Source organism: Anguilla rostrata, chromosome 11 (assembly GCF_018555375.3).
Source record: "Anguilla rostrata isolate EN2019 chromosome 11, ASM1855537v3, whole genome shotgun sequence".
NCBI lineage: Eukaryota > Metazoa > Chordata > Actinopteri > Anguilliformes > Anguillidae > Anguilla > Anguilla rostrata.
The window spans coordinates 28,133,367-28,152,611 of NC_057943.1; the positions used below are offsets into that span (position 1 = coordinate 28,133,367).

The 19,245-nt window shown below is 40.2% G+C and overlaps 1 protein-coding gene across 3 annotated transcripts in view; it reads right to left on the reverse strand.

Moving 5' to 3' along the window:
- The window catches only part of LOC135234513 (potassium voltage-gated channel subfamily G member 1-like), an 87,853-nt gene that overhangs the window by 7,483 nt on the left and 61,125 nt on the right, over positions 1 to 19,245 (reverse strand). The gene's annotated exons all lie outside the window — the stretch shown is intronic.

Consider the following 19,245-nt stretch of genomic DNA (forward strand, 5'->3'; position numbering starts at 1 on the left):
CACTGCCTAAACCTTTCCATATGCACTATTGTAATTTTAGCAACTGCTAAGTCTAAATGTAAGTGTAATATTGGTAACAAATGCAAAATATTAAACCAAGATATCAAGAATATGTAATATAAGGATATAATTTGTGACAGATTAAAATTAAAATAAATAATAAGTAGAAAAGCACAAAATTGCTTCATTTGTATAAATGTAAAAACACTAATACATACACTAAAAAAATCAAAGATTCAGGTTCAAATGAATGAAATACAGTAAAAGTATAAATCAGTAAACACAATTTATCGAGAAATCATGTGACTCATCCACATTTCGTATGAACTAGAACACTAGAAATGAAACCAAACAGCAGGAATCCATTTTCAGTTGAACTGTGAGAATCTCTGCCTGGCCTTTTCAAGGTCGCTTCACACTGATCTCGCTTGATGGGACTGTTTCCACTTTAATCCACTTCTGATGGCCCTTCTAATGAATACAAAGTGCAAAGATATGTTTCATCAATAACCCACTGCGAGGTCTCAGGACTGAATAAGATTAATTTCATCCCCGCAATGGAGAGAGCGAGCCCTTGGGCAGAGTGAGGCAGAGTACCGGTAAAGATCAATATTTAACCTATACAAATGCAGCTGTGACTGTGGCTGGACTCAGGGCCTGGGGCACCCTGGTGATCTTTAGCATGAGAATTCCTCTATTACCGAGATCACTGAAGCGATCTCATGGCGGAAAGTGTGTTTCAGAAAGGATGGAGGTTTGGGTTATGAGGGGGGGCCCGAGATTTTCTCGTAGAGTCTATTTCAGAAGCCCCTCACGACGATGACGCGTGCGCATCCACGTGTGTCCTGCGTGTACACATACGGACTCGCCCACACATGTACAGACGCCCACTCAGACAGACACGCAGATGTACACACAACACAGACACGACTCTCTCTCTCTCACACGCATGCACACGCGCAGGCACACACACACACGGGCACACACACACACACACGCACACACACACACACACACGCACACACACACACACACACACACACTGCTTCATTGTAATTAGGCCTGCTGTACTGCCTTTATGAAGCACAAAAGGGGCAGAAACAGCTTTTACTGAAAGAGCACACTGGTAAACTCATTCAGTATAACCTGTTTTTATACTAATCCATGGGTCACATCAGATACTGGTTCTGTGTGGTGAAGCGAGAAAAAACCTTTCCAATGAAGAGCAGTCTAAAGACAATCTTGCTTTTCTCCTTCAAGCCGTCATATTAATTCTAAAAATGTGCATTATTGATTTCAGCATCACACATACCTGGGTCAGCAGTTAGATTTACAGAATGATGATCCAATTACTGGAAACAAAGAATAAGGAAAAGCCTAGAATAGGAGCCCAGAGATGTGACTGATGCTGCAGTCACCAAAGGGCTTTTCAGCATTATCATTTCAGCCTTCAATTTCCACTTTTCCGCCACTTAAAACAGAAAGGTCATTTCAAAATTCACTCTGAAAGCATTTGGGCACTTTTGACAGTGGATACAATTTTGTAATGGCCGACTACTATTACAATCACTTCCGAGCACTTCTGCCTGCATTTTCTTCTGAAATGCCATGGCAACTAAATACCAGTTACAAAAAAAAAAACTATAATAAATAAATAAAAGCGTTTAAAGAAGCGCTTTTGTATCTCTGGCACGCCTCTTCCCCTTCAGAGGCCTCCAGGCTCGCGTCCAAACTAATTAAAGCAATTACGGTGATTAAGGAGCGCCAGGTTAGATTAGCGTCTGCGCCCTTGTGCGGGCGGCCACCAATCACGGCTTGAGGAATGGCTCTGCGGGCCGAAATCAGGGACGCGTCCGCGCTGGAGGATGATTGCTGAGCGCCTCCCGAGCCCGGCCCTGAACATGAAGGATTGCGCTCGGCCTTTTGTTTCAGGCCTGTCGAATTAGAGCAAACTCCTCGGAGCTCCGCCCTTAGTCATCCCCCCTCTCCCCGGCGCACGCTAGCCCCTTCCCTGCCAGCCGCCCGCTCTAACCGCTGTCCGTACCCTGGGTAACTGGAGAGGCCTCGCTCGGAGGAGGTGTACTCGTGGACAGAGTGGAGCTGGGGGCGGAGCCAAGGGCCCCGCAAGACTGCCTGTCTGTGAGGCGCTGCGGTGCATCACAGTGCAAGCAGCGTTCGCAGTTGTTTTTTCATTCGCGTATGGCCATCTCGTTACCTCTATAGGTGTGCCTCTTTGTTTTATATTTAAAATATTTTTGACTTTGGATCGTACGAGGGACCAAAGCTTTCACTCGATTACACTTTGAATCACAAGGGACGATTGCCTTGCATTGTAGTACTCATGTCAACCATGTTTTCCATGGGTTTAACTTAGTCTTTCACAAACAGTGCCAGAGCGCTTGATGTGTTCTATTGGTTATTAAGGATCATGGATGTCAACACACGTGATCAAACTCAGCAGCTGCCAATCCCACCTTCTGGTGTCTTTGGTCGGCCTCAGCAACCGCATGTTCTCATACTCAACCATGTTTTTCACAACATCACCTACATGTTTCTTATTACTCAACCATGATGCACACATCCACATCATAACTACTGCATGCCTAATATTACTACATGTTCTCTACTCACCACTCCAGCAATCAGTAATTCTCATACTCAACCAATCGCATGCACACACATCACTACATGTTCTTATACTCAACCAATCGCATGCACACATCACTACATGTGCATACTCAACCAATCGCGCACACACACCTCACTACATGTTCTCATACTCAACCAATCACATACACACATCACTACATGTTCTCATACTCAACCAAAAATATACTTTTTTTTGGGGAAGGCTCACAATGAGAAAATATACACTTGCCACAGGCCTATACAATGTTATTTGTTGTTTATCTATTATTGGGTCAAAAATAAATCACAGTCAGGTTATCACCAACTCCATCATATTTAGGTCCTGGATTCGCAAAATGAGGTTGCGGCAAGTTTTATCTGGGATGTAAGATAAGGGAGAAGCATTTAATTTGTTGGCTACCTCCACCAGCAAAAGTGGTGAAGGGAAGCAAACATTGGCAGATGTAAGCTACAGATCAAAGTGAAAAACTAGACAATGTTATCTCCATTAGAAGTTGCTCCAGTCTAGATAGTAATTTACTAGTTAACGGATGTGGGTGTAATGATTTCGACTAAAACTTGAAAATTGAAGAAAAAACGAGTATTCGAGTCAACATATGAAAAGAACACACAGGATCAGATTAATTCTGTTTTACTGTGGATAAAGAATGAGAGATTCTTCAACCAGAAAATGTTTCCATCTCTACTGTATCATAATTATCAGCAGTGCCAGAGTCTGGACACACATACGACTGAGAGAAAGAGATCATGTCTAACTTTATCTAACAACATAGCTACAGTAAGCCCACGTCCCTCAGACACTTAATAGCCCATGCTAACGATAATTAAATGGAGCTGAAAAACCACCTTCTCCTCCCCAGGTCAGTGCTGACATCCTGCTTTCACTGCAGTGTATGATGAAAACACAAATAGATCTGCACGGTTGACGCTCTAGCCTACTTTCACTCTAATTTGATACACGGTTAGCCTACCTTTCATTCTCAGCCAGTTTTGGAGGATATGAACCACTATTAGCCCATTTGTTATTTATCTCAGATAACCAAAAGAACATCCCATTTGTCATTTTCTATTAAACACTAGTCAGTGCAACCTATTACAGATGTCATAATTCAAAGAGTGTAATAGTTCTTGTTATTAAAAATTGTGTTTCATTTTTGTTGTTTATAAATGTTTCTAAAAAAAGTTATTCTTTTTTTTATAAACTTGGCCAAAAAATTAATTTTATTACACATTTTCATTGAAAATGACCAGAAATAGGCTTCTAGACAGCAATTTTTCTAACTTTTCTCCTGCTGGACCATGGTCCCGGAGCCCCCAAAGTTTTAGCAAGAATTCGGGTGTTTCCAACCCAGTTTGTAGACTGCTGAAAAGGTATGAAATACTGTGTGGGCGTAGTACCGCTCCGTATACTATACTCAGGCCTTTTCTCCCTCGGCCAATCACATGCTTCCTACTACAGCGCGCTTCCGTGCGATGCTTCAGTCTGCAGAAATGTGTGTGCAGCTCAACAGATGGCCCCTGCACATTTACGGAAGGAACACAGTGTTACACAGCCTGGTCGTGGCATGTCTGTCACATGTAGATGTAGACTTTGACAGCATCCTAGCAACGTTTTCACGCAGAAGTTGTTTTTCTTTAAGAAGTAATCCACATGCATCTCACTCATTAATCACACAAGAGAGCCTAAAATTTAAGTAGCCATGCAAACAATGGCCTATATCGTTTTGGTTAAATTCTAGCTCTGTTATCCAGTTATGAATCTGTTGACAAGGGCAACTATTAGAGGCAATATGGAGACGTGCTGCTCTAAATACAGGCGGGGAAAAATCTATTATTTTGAAGCAACAGATGAGGTGACGCGGAGCGGCAGGGAATGCTGAGGGAATGCGGAGTGGCAGCCTGGTCTGAGGTCTGTCTTTCCTCCCTGCGCCACTGCCGCCGCGGGGCACATTCTCCAGATTGCCTGTGAGTCACTCGCTTTCCCAGTCCATCTCCGATATCATGCCTGCAATAATTTCATACTTCAAAGTTTCCGCTCCCAGCCGCCACGAGTTATAAATTGATGGTGCGTGAAAGCACTCCCGAAAATAAGCGCTCTTTTGTCAGCATCCCGCCGACCGTTCGGAACGGAATGCTTGGATGAGAAGAAACTCGGTTGTCACTTGTTACGTTAGCCTTCGTTTCCCGGGGCTAAACTGAACCCCCATCAGAAAAAAAACCTGTTATCTATCATTTCTTCTGTCGTTGCATTTTTCAGTTACATCCACAAAATGCTCATTCCACAGCTGTTCACCGAAAATGAACAATTTAAAGAAGTGCTGTCATTTTTCGAAAGCACCAAATCAATAGATAATTACAGCTTTTAGATTTACACACGCCAAATTGTTTCATGTGCTGGAAAGAAAGACAAAATAGACTAAATAAAATGCAATCATTTTTTCTCCGAGCATGCACATCATTATATGTAATCATAAATATTATTTTGCATTTTACATGGAGTCTGAGAACCTTTGTTGCTTCTTGTCTATATGTAAAAAGTATACCATATGGCTAACGGTAAACTGTAAACTTTCTCAAAACAGATGAAATATCCACATAAATCACCCAAAAACATATAGAAATAACTATTCATGTGCAGCTAAATGCATACATATATACCACTATTATCCAGTGGCCAAAAACCTGATCAACATCAGTGGAATAAAGCAGACAAATATGGTAAGCCAGAAGAAATGTCAATATTCAAAAGAGTTTGTGAGATGAAATTTGGTGAAATCTATTGGTCAGGAAGAAGATTAAGAGAGGAGGGGATATCTTCCCCGGGGGGCCTCTTCCCCCAACATACTCTAACTATGACAAAGGGGGAGTCATTTTCTGAAGAAAAAAAAAACATGCAATGGTCTATTTCCCATTGGTAAAGTACAACGTTTAAAACATGCTTGAGTTCACATATTGTTTAATTGTAAAAAGTAATTTATGTTAATCACTTTTGTTACATTTTGAGTAGGCTGAGAGAAATTCATCGAAGATTGGTTGGTAACAAAAATGACATTTATTAGACTGTTTCTTTAGAAAAATTCATATTAAATATGTGAATAGATTTAAAAAAATACACCATCATCTGTGTAACATAATTAAAATGTAATTTGAATAGCAATGGCATAAAATGACATGGCTTTGTCTTGTCAATTCTTCAAGTCAACTATTTGTTAGCTGAACTAATTTTCAGCACAGAATTGAGTTTAATATAAAAGGAATGGTGATTCAGATGAATTAAATATTAAAAGCCTTCTGGTGTGTGTGCGCATGTGTGTGTGTCTGTCTGTCTGGCTGTCTTTATCAATATATTTTAGCGTATTGGACTAAGAATTTACATATAATACAGAGATTGGCAAATTCATTGCAAATTACATTCATTGTGTAACTGCAACTACACATTCATTGTGTAGTTTTGTAAATGATTTATATATTCATTTCAAAGCAGGGACTGTATCATTAATCTAAAACCAGCGGTCTCTGTGCTAATAGGTCTGTGAAGAAGTAAAGGAAGACATTTCAGACTTTGGTTAGCATTAGTTACACAGTAATTACACAAGCAAACCGCCTTTTCACTGTCGTGTTGCTATTTCATTACTTTTAATGCATTAGGTATATGCAAGGACGATACTGTAGTGTACATAGACAGCATCCTAAATAGTCCTGAAGCACAATTCTGAAATGACTGCCTCACACAGCCCAGTTCCCAAGGGCCTCTTAGACTTGCAAAGCAAATGGATTAATGCAAATCGACTGTGCCTCTCCTGGAAAAGGGTAAACCACAGTAAACTATACGTAATTAGTAATTATTCCCCTAAATATGAAAAAAGCGATAAAAAATAAACTCTACTATTCTACTCCTATGAAATCTTTCACACTACTGTATTCCCCACCCCCAATACAATTTTCTACTATGGTATTTCCCTTCTAATTTCTCAGTGAAAGTTAGTGTGCAACCTTTTTCCCTCTCTTTTTTCCCACACAGGTTCAGAGCCTTCCTCTCCACCCACATTATCGCTTCGGCTCCCCAGCTGATCCATTAAGCCTCTCGGGGGACTCCAGTTCCCATCACCGCCGGCGGTCTGTCCGTCTTTACCGGAGCCGACTCGAAACCCGCCAAAAGGAAATCCGTGCAAATGTACTCTGCCGGACCCGCCAATCCCAGTCCGGTGGGGGGGGGGGCACGACAGACACGCCGCCTGAGAAGCCCCAGCCCCAGCCCCTTCTCTTTCACAAGGTACCATAGCCAAACACGTGCCCACTCGTTCCTCACATGCGTGTTTATCTATTAATACTGTGCATCACCCATCGCACAAGATAAAAACATTACACAGGGTGGCACAGCCGGATGGCACGTCATTCTGATTTGTTTCTTTCTTACTTTCTTTTCTTGACTACATAAGGTGAGTTCTGTTTTTTTTTGGAAGCCTTTTTCTGTTACATTCTCCATGGTGGTGGGGGATGTCTTTTTGCACCTCTGGCCTCTGGCTGTCTTTCCCCTTTAGCCTTTTGTACCCAGATTCTATATTAACACATTAAAAAAGAGCTTTTTACAATGTGAAAAAATAAATAAATATCAGAACAACACGCCTGGAGCATAACTGACACTGAAAGACCTGCGCTTTTCAGGAACTTCAGCGAGAGCTGGAGGAAAAAGCACATCTTTCACATATCAGTGGGAGGACTTAATAAATGGCTGAATACATTGAAGCAAGAAACATCTCTGTGATTGCCTTTCTGTCACACATCAAAGAATAGCACTTACCTGACAATCACCTTCTTTCCTTTACTGCTACGCTGCTGTCTTACTATATTCCTATCTCGCCTTTGTCTTTCTGTATTATAAACCTGCATCTTATTGTCTTTTAACCTGTACCTTTCAAGGACAATTCACTTTCTGGGTTTTAGTAGAATGATGTCAGTTTTCGCCGGGTTTTTCCTGCATAGAGCACGCTGAGGCGGCCATCTCCATCAAATTTTGTGCCGCCTCCACAAAAGTCTGACCGTTGTGGGCATGAAAACGCATTATAAATACAAGCCTTGCACACGGTGGATTTCTATCGCTTGTAACTGCAATGGGGTGACTGCTCTGATGTGGCGCTGCTACTGAAGAGCAGCGCAAAGCTGGAGCAGCTGATTCCACCACACAAAGGATCAAGGGGTGACAAGGACATGCTTGGAAAACAAGTTCAGTATCATTGGTGCCATCGTTTGGTGGGTAGGGTGATCCTTTGGGTTCCCTCCATCTTACAGTCTTACTTTATTGGTTTCTTATATCTTACAGTCACAATCAATTGGTTCCCTGTATCTTACAGTCACAGTCAATTATAGTCTCACTTTGTTGGTTCACTGACTCACACTCTCAGCTGCACCCAAGCATGGCTCACTGTTTCCTCACTATGCCGTAGTGTGCACGACTCTGTTGGACCACAACACATTTGAGCCCAAGCCAGGATTACCCATCATTCCTTGTGGCTGACAGACAGGGACAAAAACAAAGATAAACACTGAGGAACGTGGGGGGAAAAATTGCAGAGAGGATGGTCTCTGCATAGCAAGCACATCACGAAATTCAATTTCTAAAGGTCCAGATTGAGAGAAAACATTTTCTCTATCTATACAGATAGGGGACATGGCTGTAATAATGTTGTATTACAAAATAGCAGATAGCAATCCAGAGCCAGAGGAAGCTCAGTGTGCTCGGCGGTTCTGGATAGAATCAAACACATTAATCAAACTCTGTGTGTACTGCAGAGGATTTACTGTTATATTGCATTTACTAGAGGATGTACTCTTATCTTAATCATATACATTCCAGCTCCCAAACCAAGTCAACAGCAGGCTTGCTTGGGTATTTTTGTACAATTTCAGATGGGTCAGTAATCCACATCACATATAAACCAAAAAGCCTTGAGGACATGTATCACATTTCACATCACGTACGACAATGTGGAGAAAGCACCGAGGTACTGAGTCACTTAGAAATGTTTCTTTAAAGAGCGATGACTGGCTTCCCAGGCAAGAACACCACTCGGCAGTGGGCAGGCTGTCTTAAAAGAGCAAAGAACAGATCACCAGAAAAATGTGTCACCTGGTTACAGGCCAGAAAAATGATTAGTATTTTTATGCAAATGATTCCAGTCGATGCCACTGTAAAGGGCAAATTCCAATGGAAGGGACACACAATGTGTGACATTTCGTGAGTTTGCCCTTAGCTAATGTACATTTTCTCTCATCCTAGCATTCCTTCTTCTTTCTTTGCTTTCTGTCTTTCCACTTTTATGCCAGGAGTTTAATGGTGAACATACTGGGCTATTTAAATTGTTTTTTTGTTTTTTTGCTATTCTATCGATTTTGTATTGCTATACTTGCTATTCCAACATTTTGATGCTTTCCTGTATTAAGATACAGCTAACAATAATAATGAAGCCGCCATTTTGACTGAACAATTAAATGCGTGTTTGGTGATTTCAGCCTGTAAACTTTTCCCAGACGAACAGGACTGTGCAAAAGTCAGAGACCACCCTTTTGTTTATTTCGTTTCAGTCAAATCAGCCATTCAGAGCAAATTTTCAGACAATAGTATACAGTTGTATACATGCCGAAAATAATGTGTACAAAAGAATGTTGTAATCTCCAGTTTGTATAGATTCTCTGCAACAAAACAAGCCCACCTATAAGCTTCTGTGACTAGTACTGGCCAAACGTCAAAAGAGCTAATGTGACTCGCAACAACCCAACATGGAAAGTATAAATTCTGTCCAGTACACTTCCAGCCAGTGGCATATTATTATAGTGACGACCGAGGAGCACTTTAGATAATGAAATTATGTTTCTCACGGTATATTGGTTGTTTGGCCTGCACAAAAAGACATGCATTGTTTCCACTGAGTAAATAAGCCATATCTTTTTTGGGGGGCGTGCTGAAAACATTACACATGAGTCTCAGCATTCTGCAGACTTTATGCCTACAAAGGTTGTAAACAAAAAAGGAGGGCAGTGAAAATGGCTTTGACTCCTCAGCAGAGGGCATGTTCAGTAATGGACTTCATCCCATTTTATATCGGTGACCCCCAATTATGTAGGCTTAAAATGTGGATAGAGCAAGACCACTTAATACATCCTAATACTGCTGTGCAAGACCCAACAGAGAGTTTTCCAAATGGAACATCACTAAATAGGAGAGAATGGTGTACACTTAATAGAGTAAGATCTGGAGTGGGAAAAACAGGATCAAATATGGCTAGATGGGGATTGAGCAAACATGGGAGATGCTTATGTAGTGAAGAAAACCAGGATATGGACCACATCCTAAATAACTGTCCCATAAGTCCACCTGTGGCGGAGTATGACCTCCTAGAAGCAAATGACATCGCATCACAGTGGATATTGGTTTGGCGTGATAAGATATGAATGAATATCGGTGAGCATCTAAATACATTCATACACTCAAAATATTTTTATTATTATTCAGTACTCTTATAAATAAGGACTAGGCATACTGAATTTTTTTTTTTTATTGATAATAATATTGATAATATTTTGACTCGTTGATTGTGGGTGGGGTATTTGAAGTGAACTTCAATCCATTGACCTCAATCAATGGACTTGGAAACTAGGTCGCAAATGTATTTATTTTGTACAATCTTCCAGACTTGCTGCTGCCAGAAGTGGTCAGGCGAGAGCAAGGAGAGGGAGGTAGAGGGGGAGGGTGACATGCAGGGGGCGTCTTCCATGAGCATATAATATGAAGTATAATGAATTTTACACAGCTAATAAACCATAATATCATTTGGTGACCAGGTATCCTTTTGGAGTCTCCAATACGGTTTTTTTGGAAACCTGTCTAGACGTAGTACTGAGAGATAGGAAAACAAAATCAAGCTCCACCATTACTTCGGATCTGAAGAAATTCACAGGTGTTTCTGTCGATCACCTTATTATTGTGAGAAGACAGCTCAGCTCAATGCTATGGATCTGAAAGAATGTGTAGCTGTCAAAACGCCACTGCCAAGAATAGGAAATAAACAAAAGAGAAGAAAATTTTCCCTAGCACCATGTCTACAACCATCAGTCAAGCATGGCGGAGAATCAGTGCAAATCTGAGGTTGAAGTAAGTGATTTGGTTTTGATCGAAAGTAAATACAATGTTTTTGAATGTTGAATAAATACAAACAAATCTTATCATATCATGCAATGCCCCTTGGACAACTTTTGATTGGGAGCAAATTCATTGTACAGCTAGCTATGTGACCCAAAGCACACTGCTAAGAAGATCAGGATGCTGGTGGTCCCAGAACAATGGACTGGCTAGCCCAGAGTCCAGACCTCAACATCATTGAATGTGTTTGGGATTACGTGAATTGAGAGAAGCAGAAAATGCAACTAACTTCTAAGACCGAAGTTTGGAGGTGTTTACAAGAAACATGAAAAAATATATCTCACATGCACATTGAAAAACTCAAAGCAAATCTCCTGAAAATAATGCAGTAAAGGCAAAAAGTACACACATTAAATACTGAAAGATTTGATCTTGTACATAGTTGTGGAGTTTTGCGTGCAATTCTTTGTGAAATATTTGTTTGCTGCATTATTTTCTGACTCAGAAAAACAAATAAATTACACATAATGGCTGTTTTCACTGGAAAGTAAATAAAAGGAAGGGTACTCTCTGACTTTTGCACAGTCCTACACAAGGCCTAATAGAGCTGAGAACCTTTTCTCCTGGAGCAGTCAAAGGATGACTGATCACTTTGTGGTGAGCTGTCTCTGCTACTGACAGATTGAAAGTGGATTTTGGTCTTTTCCTCCAACAAGGAACTAATAGTGGATGTGCTCTGGAGTTGAAAGAGCTCAATGGATCAAAAGGTGTTGGGAAGCAAGGGGCCGGAGCTACCCGCCAACGCCATTATTAGATTGTATCAGCAGCTTGAGCAAATGAAATAAAAATCAAACTACTTTAGCTGATGGAAACATTAAACAGCAAAAGCTGCTTAGTTCCACAGCAAGAGCAGCAAAAAAAAAGAAAACATTAAAAACTGAGAGAAGGCACAGGGGTTTGGCCCACAGTGGTAAGAAGACAAAAAATGACAAAGCATAGTCTGTCTGGTCTGGGCCTCGGTTCAATCAACGTTTGTCCTCAATTTGAAATCACAAATTAACAAGAAATTAGCACTTGCTGATTGTGAACACCTTTTGGCAATTGCAGCAATCAACAAAACGGAATGAAACAGATGATGAACTGAAAAAAGGCCGAGTCAAGGACAAATGACAAATGAGTCAAGGCCCTGGGTGATCAATATTTTTATTTTTTATCACTAGCAGGTTAGAACATGGCATGTATGAAAATGAATTATCAAAAATATTATCAAAAGAACTGAAAGTCACCCATTACTCCTTACTTATATTGTTTTGGTCCCATACATGGATTCCTTTTTATCCATTTTAAAAACCTACTGCGATTTGGCTGTCACAAAGCCAGTTTGAACTTTATGCGGATAAAAGCAACCTTATTTCAAACGAAAAGTGAACATTACTTTCACCCAAAAGATCATTCATTCACTCATCCATTCTTTAACTTTATGATTTTAGATAGCTAGGCTAATGTGAAGTTAACATTAACAGTTACCTCCACAAACTGACACAACACACTCCAGCTACAAAGCCTTACAAATGGAAGCACATCCATCTCAGTTATAAGATTTAAAAATATAGCTGTACATAACTATATGTAGGCCCTATATTACAGTCATATGGAAGCCAATGTTAGTAAACCTGAACACTTCATACTGCTTAATACTGAGCATATCTGTCTGGTAGTGGACGCCCGAGTTTGTTGCTTCACTAGCCTTCAACCACAGCCACCATATTCCATAATGCTGCATGGTCCAGCTCAAGTCAAATTTCACTGTATTTTGCTGTAATTTTGGCTAGCCTGCATTGATTTCACAGTAATATTCTGATTGCAAAATTCTATGGTGAAATATTACTGTTAAATCACACACAAATGTGACTGATGTTGGCAGTCGATGGCATCTGTAACGTCGCATCAGCAATCCCCAGGTAGTAGCACTTGTTAGTGTGCTTTAAATGCACCCCACCCCCCATCTGCTTCTCTCCCCTCCCCCATCCAGTCACTGCCATCTGCTTGAACAGGAAGTCAGAGTGAATAGTCTAATCAAACGCAATCGAATGCTTTAACCAAATAGATCGGGGGGGAGGGAACGGGGTCGGGGGTTGGGGTTTCGGACAGGGTGCTTCACAGATGCAGATGTCGCCATCAGCGCCGCTTTCGAATTCCTCGGCAAAACATGCACTTCACATGGAGACCAAAGACCGTACATGCAGAATGCTGTTCTTTGTTTTGCATGACTCATACCATCCATTAGATTGAGGGTGTGTGGTATTTTTCAGTATTTCCAGAAAACCACTTCCCAATGGAAATGTTAAGAGACAACTCAAAGTGTTCATTTGTTCCAAAAGCACACATTGTCGTTCAGTTTCACAATGGAAATCTTCAGGTCCAGAATCTCAAAAGACTCCTCAAAAAAATTGAAAAGATTCGATTTGAAACAAAACTGATAAACAACAGTTAGTGTTTTTTCAGTAGTGGATTTTAAAAGTAGAATGAATACATCAATATCATCATAATATTTAATGCTAAATTTAACTGAGAAGTTTTCCATCTGAAAAGTTTGTTGGTATGGGAACTGATACATTTTTCCAAATAACACAAGCATGGTATGTACAGTACAACCCAAAATTGTAGCCTACATCTGTGATTTGTGTACATTTTTAGAATTGGTTTCACACAGTATGTCTCTCAAACCATCAAAACTGAGTTTATGAAATTTGAATGACCAAAATGAACTTAAGTCTCACCAAGGCTCTCAAGGTGCTCGTCAAACATTTCTGATTGACGAGTGGGGGAACCAGCCAAAAAGACTCTAGTCCTGAGCTTTATTGCCTGGTAAAATCCTAATCCACTGTGACAGACTGTGCAATAAGAGATAATGGGAATGACTGTCCATTGGGCATCAGACAGAAACAGGCTCATATCTGAGAAATTGCTTAAGTTGCCTTGTTCATAATCCGGGGACTTTGAAAACTGTCTGAGATGTCCTTTGAAGTTCATAACCAGTTGGGAGAGGCAGATGAAGTTTAATATTACACACAGCCTAGAGCTTTAATCAATCACCCATTATTTCCACCAATCAAAAACATTGCATTGAGTGAAAAATACAAAATACAAAAGGGTAATAACAAAACAATGTTTTCATTACAGGATAAAAATATCAGATTCCAGCATTTCTCCTTCTAATGGTGACTCAAGAGTGCTTCCTCATTTTTGCTTTTTAATAAATAAATAAATAGCCTAGATATATAAATAAACATTGCTGAATTCTAACAAAATTGGAACATTCTTTCAAAATGTCACAAAGCAAGATGTGGAGAAATTTGACGTGGGTCAACAAAATGCATCCTCAGGCTTGGCTTTTAATGGGATTACACAATTGGGCAGCATTCGTTTGTCAACATTCATGGATCACTGAAATGAGTGCCAGCAATAGCCTGGCTACTGCATCAGACACATTTGCAGCAATTTGTTCAGCAGCAAGGCAGATGATCCATCCTGTTCATACATAACCCAGGATAGAAGATACAGTCTGCCATTTTGTGGATAAGAACATACAAGTGTTTGATTACCAGAGCAGACCGTTCTGCACATCCTAGACTTTTCATTTTACCTACTGCCTAGAGAGTATCCTTTCTTTAAAGTAGGGCTAGAACATGTTAAATCTGATGTGTACCCATTTCCCAAAGCCTTCATCAGAATATAGTCTCAAAGCCTTCAATATACTCTTCTGGAAGTTAAAACAATCAGTTTTTATTGAAATGTCTAAAGATTCACTTTAAAGAAAATGCACACAGGCACTGTATAGGCTGTGCACCATATACAATCTGTTAGACTTGTTACAGTACACATTGGAATTATAATGCAACTGATTACATCTGATTACATCTGGCTATAGCAGTTTGTTTTGTAAGACTGCCTACACTGGTTGACGAGTTGTGAATACACCTGGATGTGATTACAACTCTACACTGCATGGTGCAATTACATCTTAATAATTTACACACGGGATGGGAGAAGTGACTCACTAAAATAGAGTCTGGAGGGGCTCTTAAAAATCACATTAGCTGATCTAATTCAGATCAGAATTGCCCGGCTGTACAGTGAGAACAGGAAAATTGTTTGTGGTCTCACATCAAGCTTGTGTGCATGCCGAAAGCACTGTCAGAGGCAAGCAACCTGTATTCTGCAATATAAATTATATTATGGGATGGCATAAACTCTGATTAATGGACTCAGTTATAGCAGACAGTCAGAGTACATAAATTTCTCTTATTACCTCACTTAATCCAATATGGGTAAATACCAATTTTATCAATTGTTAATGTCTGAACAACAAATGATGCTTGTAGCCTATAAAATATAAGAACCACTATTTAGAAAGTACTGAATCAGATATGAAACCGTCCTGGGTATTGCTGTGAAAAATGAGCAGCACTGGCATAAAAGCCAAAGAAAGGATAGAATATGAATGATTTTTCATTAAAATGTTGGCGTGTAATTATGCGAAAGATATACGATGAAATAGGAAGTCATTAATTTTTGTTTCCTGTAAAATTCAGATGTACAGTATTTCTGAAAAGTGAACATCAGCCAGAAAAACAAGCTTCCGCACACATGAAATTCGGCAATTTAGTTGCTTCTAATATATCTCCTGAATTGTATAAAACAAAAATCATGGATGTATTGAAGATGTAAAGCAAGTTAGTCATGCATTTGCCATACACATAGATTCATTTTCATTGATTAATGTCAACTCTGTCAAGTCTTCTCTGATGAGAAGCATTCACTGTAATTTATCATAAGGCTGCCATACTAACCACAATCCCACTAAATTATTAATGAAAACCACTGAATAAAAAGGCTGTTCTTAATGGACAGCTCATAGTAAGAAGACAACATACCTATTCATAGTTCATAGCTTGTTTGTTCAGTCCAAAATATAATGGGATTACTTATGAGAGGAGTAAACCTTCACTGTTTCCTACTGGTAGCTTATCTATGTTCCCAGGGTCATAGGACCTTGGGAACATAGGACCCAGGGAGAGCACATATGTAGAGCTGGGGAACATAGGACCCTTTGTCATGTTCCCATTATGTGCCATATAAATCTGGGGAACTTAGGACCCTGGGAACATAGGAATGACCTACTGGCCCACCAATATCGTTTGAATCAGTAAGGAATGATGTCAGTCACTCCCAATCTTGAGGACACCAAGGACACAAAGCAACACCATGATTGCAAATAGATGGAGTACAACTCAAACTGAATGGTAGTTACAACCCTGACGACCTTCATTTCATATTAAAAATGAAACTCAGTATCTCAGTTGGGGCTACATTTTCACTGAAAATGACTACTCATTTTTAAAACATTAAGTTAAACAAATAAATATCTTTCCAACGCCACATCTTATCATGACCCTCACTTGGAAAATATAGTTCATATGGCTTTCTGTGAGTAATTTCAGACAATATTCTTACTGTCCTGTTGTTTATGACATCATAATATGGCTTTCTTTCAGTCTCATCAGGCTGTGTTTCAGAAGGGCTACACTGCAGTGTTTTAGTCATAGGAGAAATACAGGGGTATGCATTACCTTACATTCATTTAGCAGACAGAGTGATGCAAAATGTGAGACAAGGCAGGATATGTCCACCATGATGAAAGTATAACATGTCACTTACTGTAAGTTATACCAAACTATGACTGTAAGACATGTATACACTCAGTGACCACTTGATTAGGTACACCTGCTCATTAATGCAAATAGCCTGTTCCTCCATACAGCGATTTATGTGGCTAAAAGTCAAAATATAAAGTGTAGGGTAGTTCACAGAACTCTGCCTCTTATCAGACCCCCAAAGGAAAACAGACTGTTTACTGTGCTGACAGGGAGTCAGCAAGTGTTATAAAGAGATAGTGCTCAATTGCAAAACATCCTATTGGATCAGCCTTATGTGAACCTTAAGTTTTCCATAATACAGTCCAATTATGTTTTGTATTGTTGGAAAGCCTATGTCATGGGGAACAAGTTGGTGTGTTTGGTGGTGGGGTGCTGACTAAAGCATTCACTTTAACCAGACATTCTTCTTTGACTATTACCATGCAGACCTAGCAGTTTAAAGGTCCTGACATACACATGGAATCTTCACCCTACAGTAACTCGCTTAAACACTAGTGTCATAGCATGATGCACTATTGCATTTATGCAGGCTACACAAGCCAGAGGCACGTCTGCATCTACCAAGATAGATAGCGATCCGTACAGAGCCACACTACTGCCAGAAAGCAGTCTCCTCTGTCTATGCATTACTGTTAGCACAGAGGAAAGGTTAAACACTACCTTGGAGTCAGATAATTGAAATAACATTAAATTAATCCTGATCCAGTTGCACTGGGTAAGATTACACACGTTCCTTCGCGCTCTCAGATAATTCTGCTGTTTGGTGTATCAGAAGGGTTCTTAATGTTGGTGACCTTGACATGATAAGTTCTGGTTTCTTACAGTTGGTGACCTAAATGCGCTGTTTGGCGCTTCTAAGGGGTGTCTTACAAAAGCATGCAGACATGGTGAGTGGTGTAATTATTGCTGTACCAAACATTAGAATAGGCAAGACACATGATTTAAGCTACTTTGGCCGTGGTAGGATTGATGGTGGCAATTCTGGTGGTTCCAGAATCTCCAAATTCTAGCTGCCCTCCTGGGATTTTCACACACTACATTTTGTTGAGTATACAGAGATAAACAAAAACATCCCGTGAGCAATAGATCTGTGAGTAAAAACACCTTGTTAATGGGAGAGGTCAGAGGAGAATGGGCAGACTTGTTAAAGCTAATGAAAAGGCTGCAAATGCTCAAATAACAGCTGTTTACCACAGCGGTGTGCAGAAGGGCATCTCTGAACACAGTCAAACCTTGAAGTTGATGGGATAAAGTAGAAGACCACGCTGAGTTCCACTGCTCTCATAAAAGAATAGGAAGATGAGGCTACAGTCGGTACATAATCACCAAAACTGAACAACTGGAGTTTGGAAAAACGCTGACTCGTCGGTTGAATCAAAATTTCTGCTGCTACTTGCAGATGGCAGGGTCAGAATTAGGTGCAAACAGCCTGAATCCATGGATCCCTCTAGCCTTACGTCAATGGTGCAGGCTGGTGGTCATGATGTAATAGTGTGGGGAATGTTTTTCTTGGCATACACTATAGGTACCTTAAAGGAGTAACATGGTGGTTGAACGTGACACTTCCCAGTTGTCTTTAGGCAACAACAAAACAAATGTGCATAATTTTTTTATTATTCAGTCATTTCAATGTACTTTAAAACGTATTTTTCTAAGCCTAAATTTCCCACTATAAAAGTTCACCCGAACCGTCTGGGCGTGGTAATGAGAACTGTCAGTTAGCTATGATTGACAGACCGTGCCCCGTTACCATAGCTACCCCCATGATAAGCACTCTTTTTGGGAGACTTTTCACAAGCTAGCTAGCTTAGTAGTATATCAAGTATCGATAGATAGCTAAGGTAAGGACGTTGACTTATATCCAATTATAATTTTTGCTATCTAGCTAGCCAAGTTAAGATAAAAGTACAACTGTAACGTCCTCATAAAAGCAAACTAGCTAGCTAGCTAACGTTAGTTAGCTAGCTAAATGAATATAACCAGAAATAATCTAATAGTCCTTAAAAGGCACTCTAATTTAAGTGAACCTAACGTTAGTCAAATATTTGCATTGTCTTGCCTGTAAGCCAGCGGCGCAAACTATGGGTCTCGAGTTATCCATGGGTTTACGGGGCGTGGAAAGGGGAGTGGTTACTGTGTTCATGACGCACCAAGTTGACAACTTTCTCAACCGGTTGAAAATAGGACGATAAATTTAAAACGCATATTTCTCCAAAAATACAGAACGGACATATTTAATACTTTACTCATTGTGTTTCTTCAATGCCTCTTGTGCAAATAGCACATAAAACTGAGAAAGTGTGAAAATCACCATGGTACTCCTTTAATACCTGCAGAGCAATGTTTGAATGCTACTGCATACCTAAGCATTGTTGCTGACTATGTGCATCCCTTCATGGCCACAGTTTACCTTTTTTTAAATGTATACTTCCAGCAGGATAATGTGACATGTCAAAAACCATGTGACTTCAGTTTAATCCAATGACCTGTACATTCCAGATTTCAATCCAGTGGAGAACCTTTGGAATGAGGTGGAATGGGAGGTTAGCAGCATAAATCTGTGGCTGAAAAATCTGCAGGAACAGCATGATGCTATCGAGTCAGCATGGACCAAAATCCCAAAGGAATGTTTCCAGCACTTAGCTCAATCTGTGCCATGAAGGTTTCACACTGTTCTGGAGGCAAAATGGGTTCCTGCCCGGTACTAGATGGGCGTTCCTAATAAAGTAGCTAGTGAGT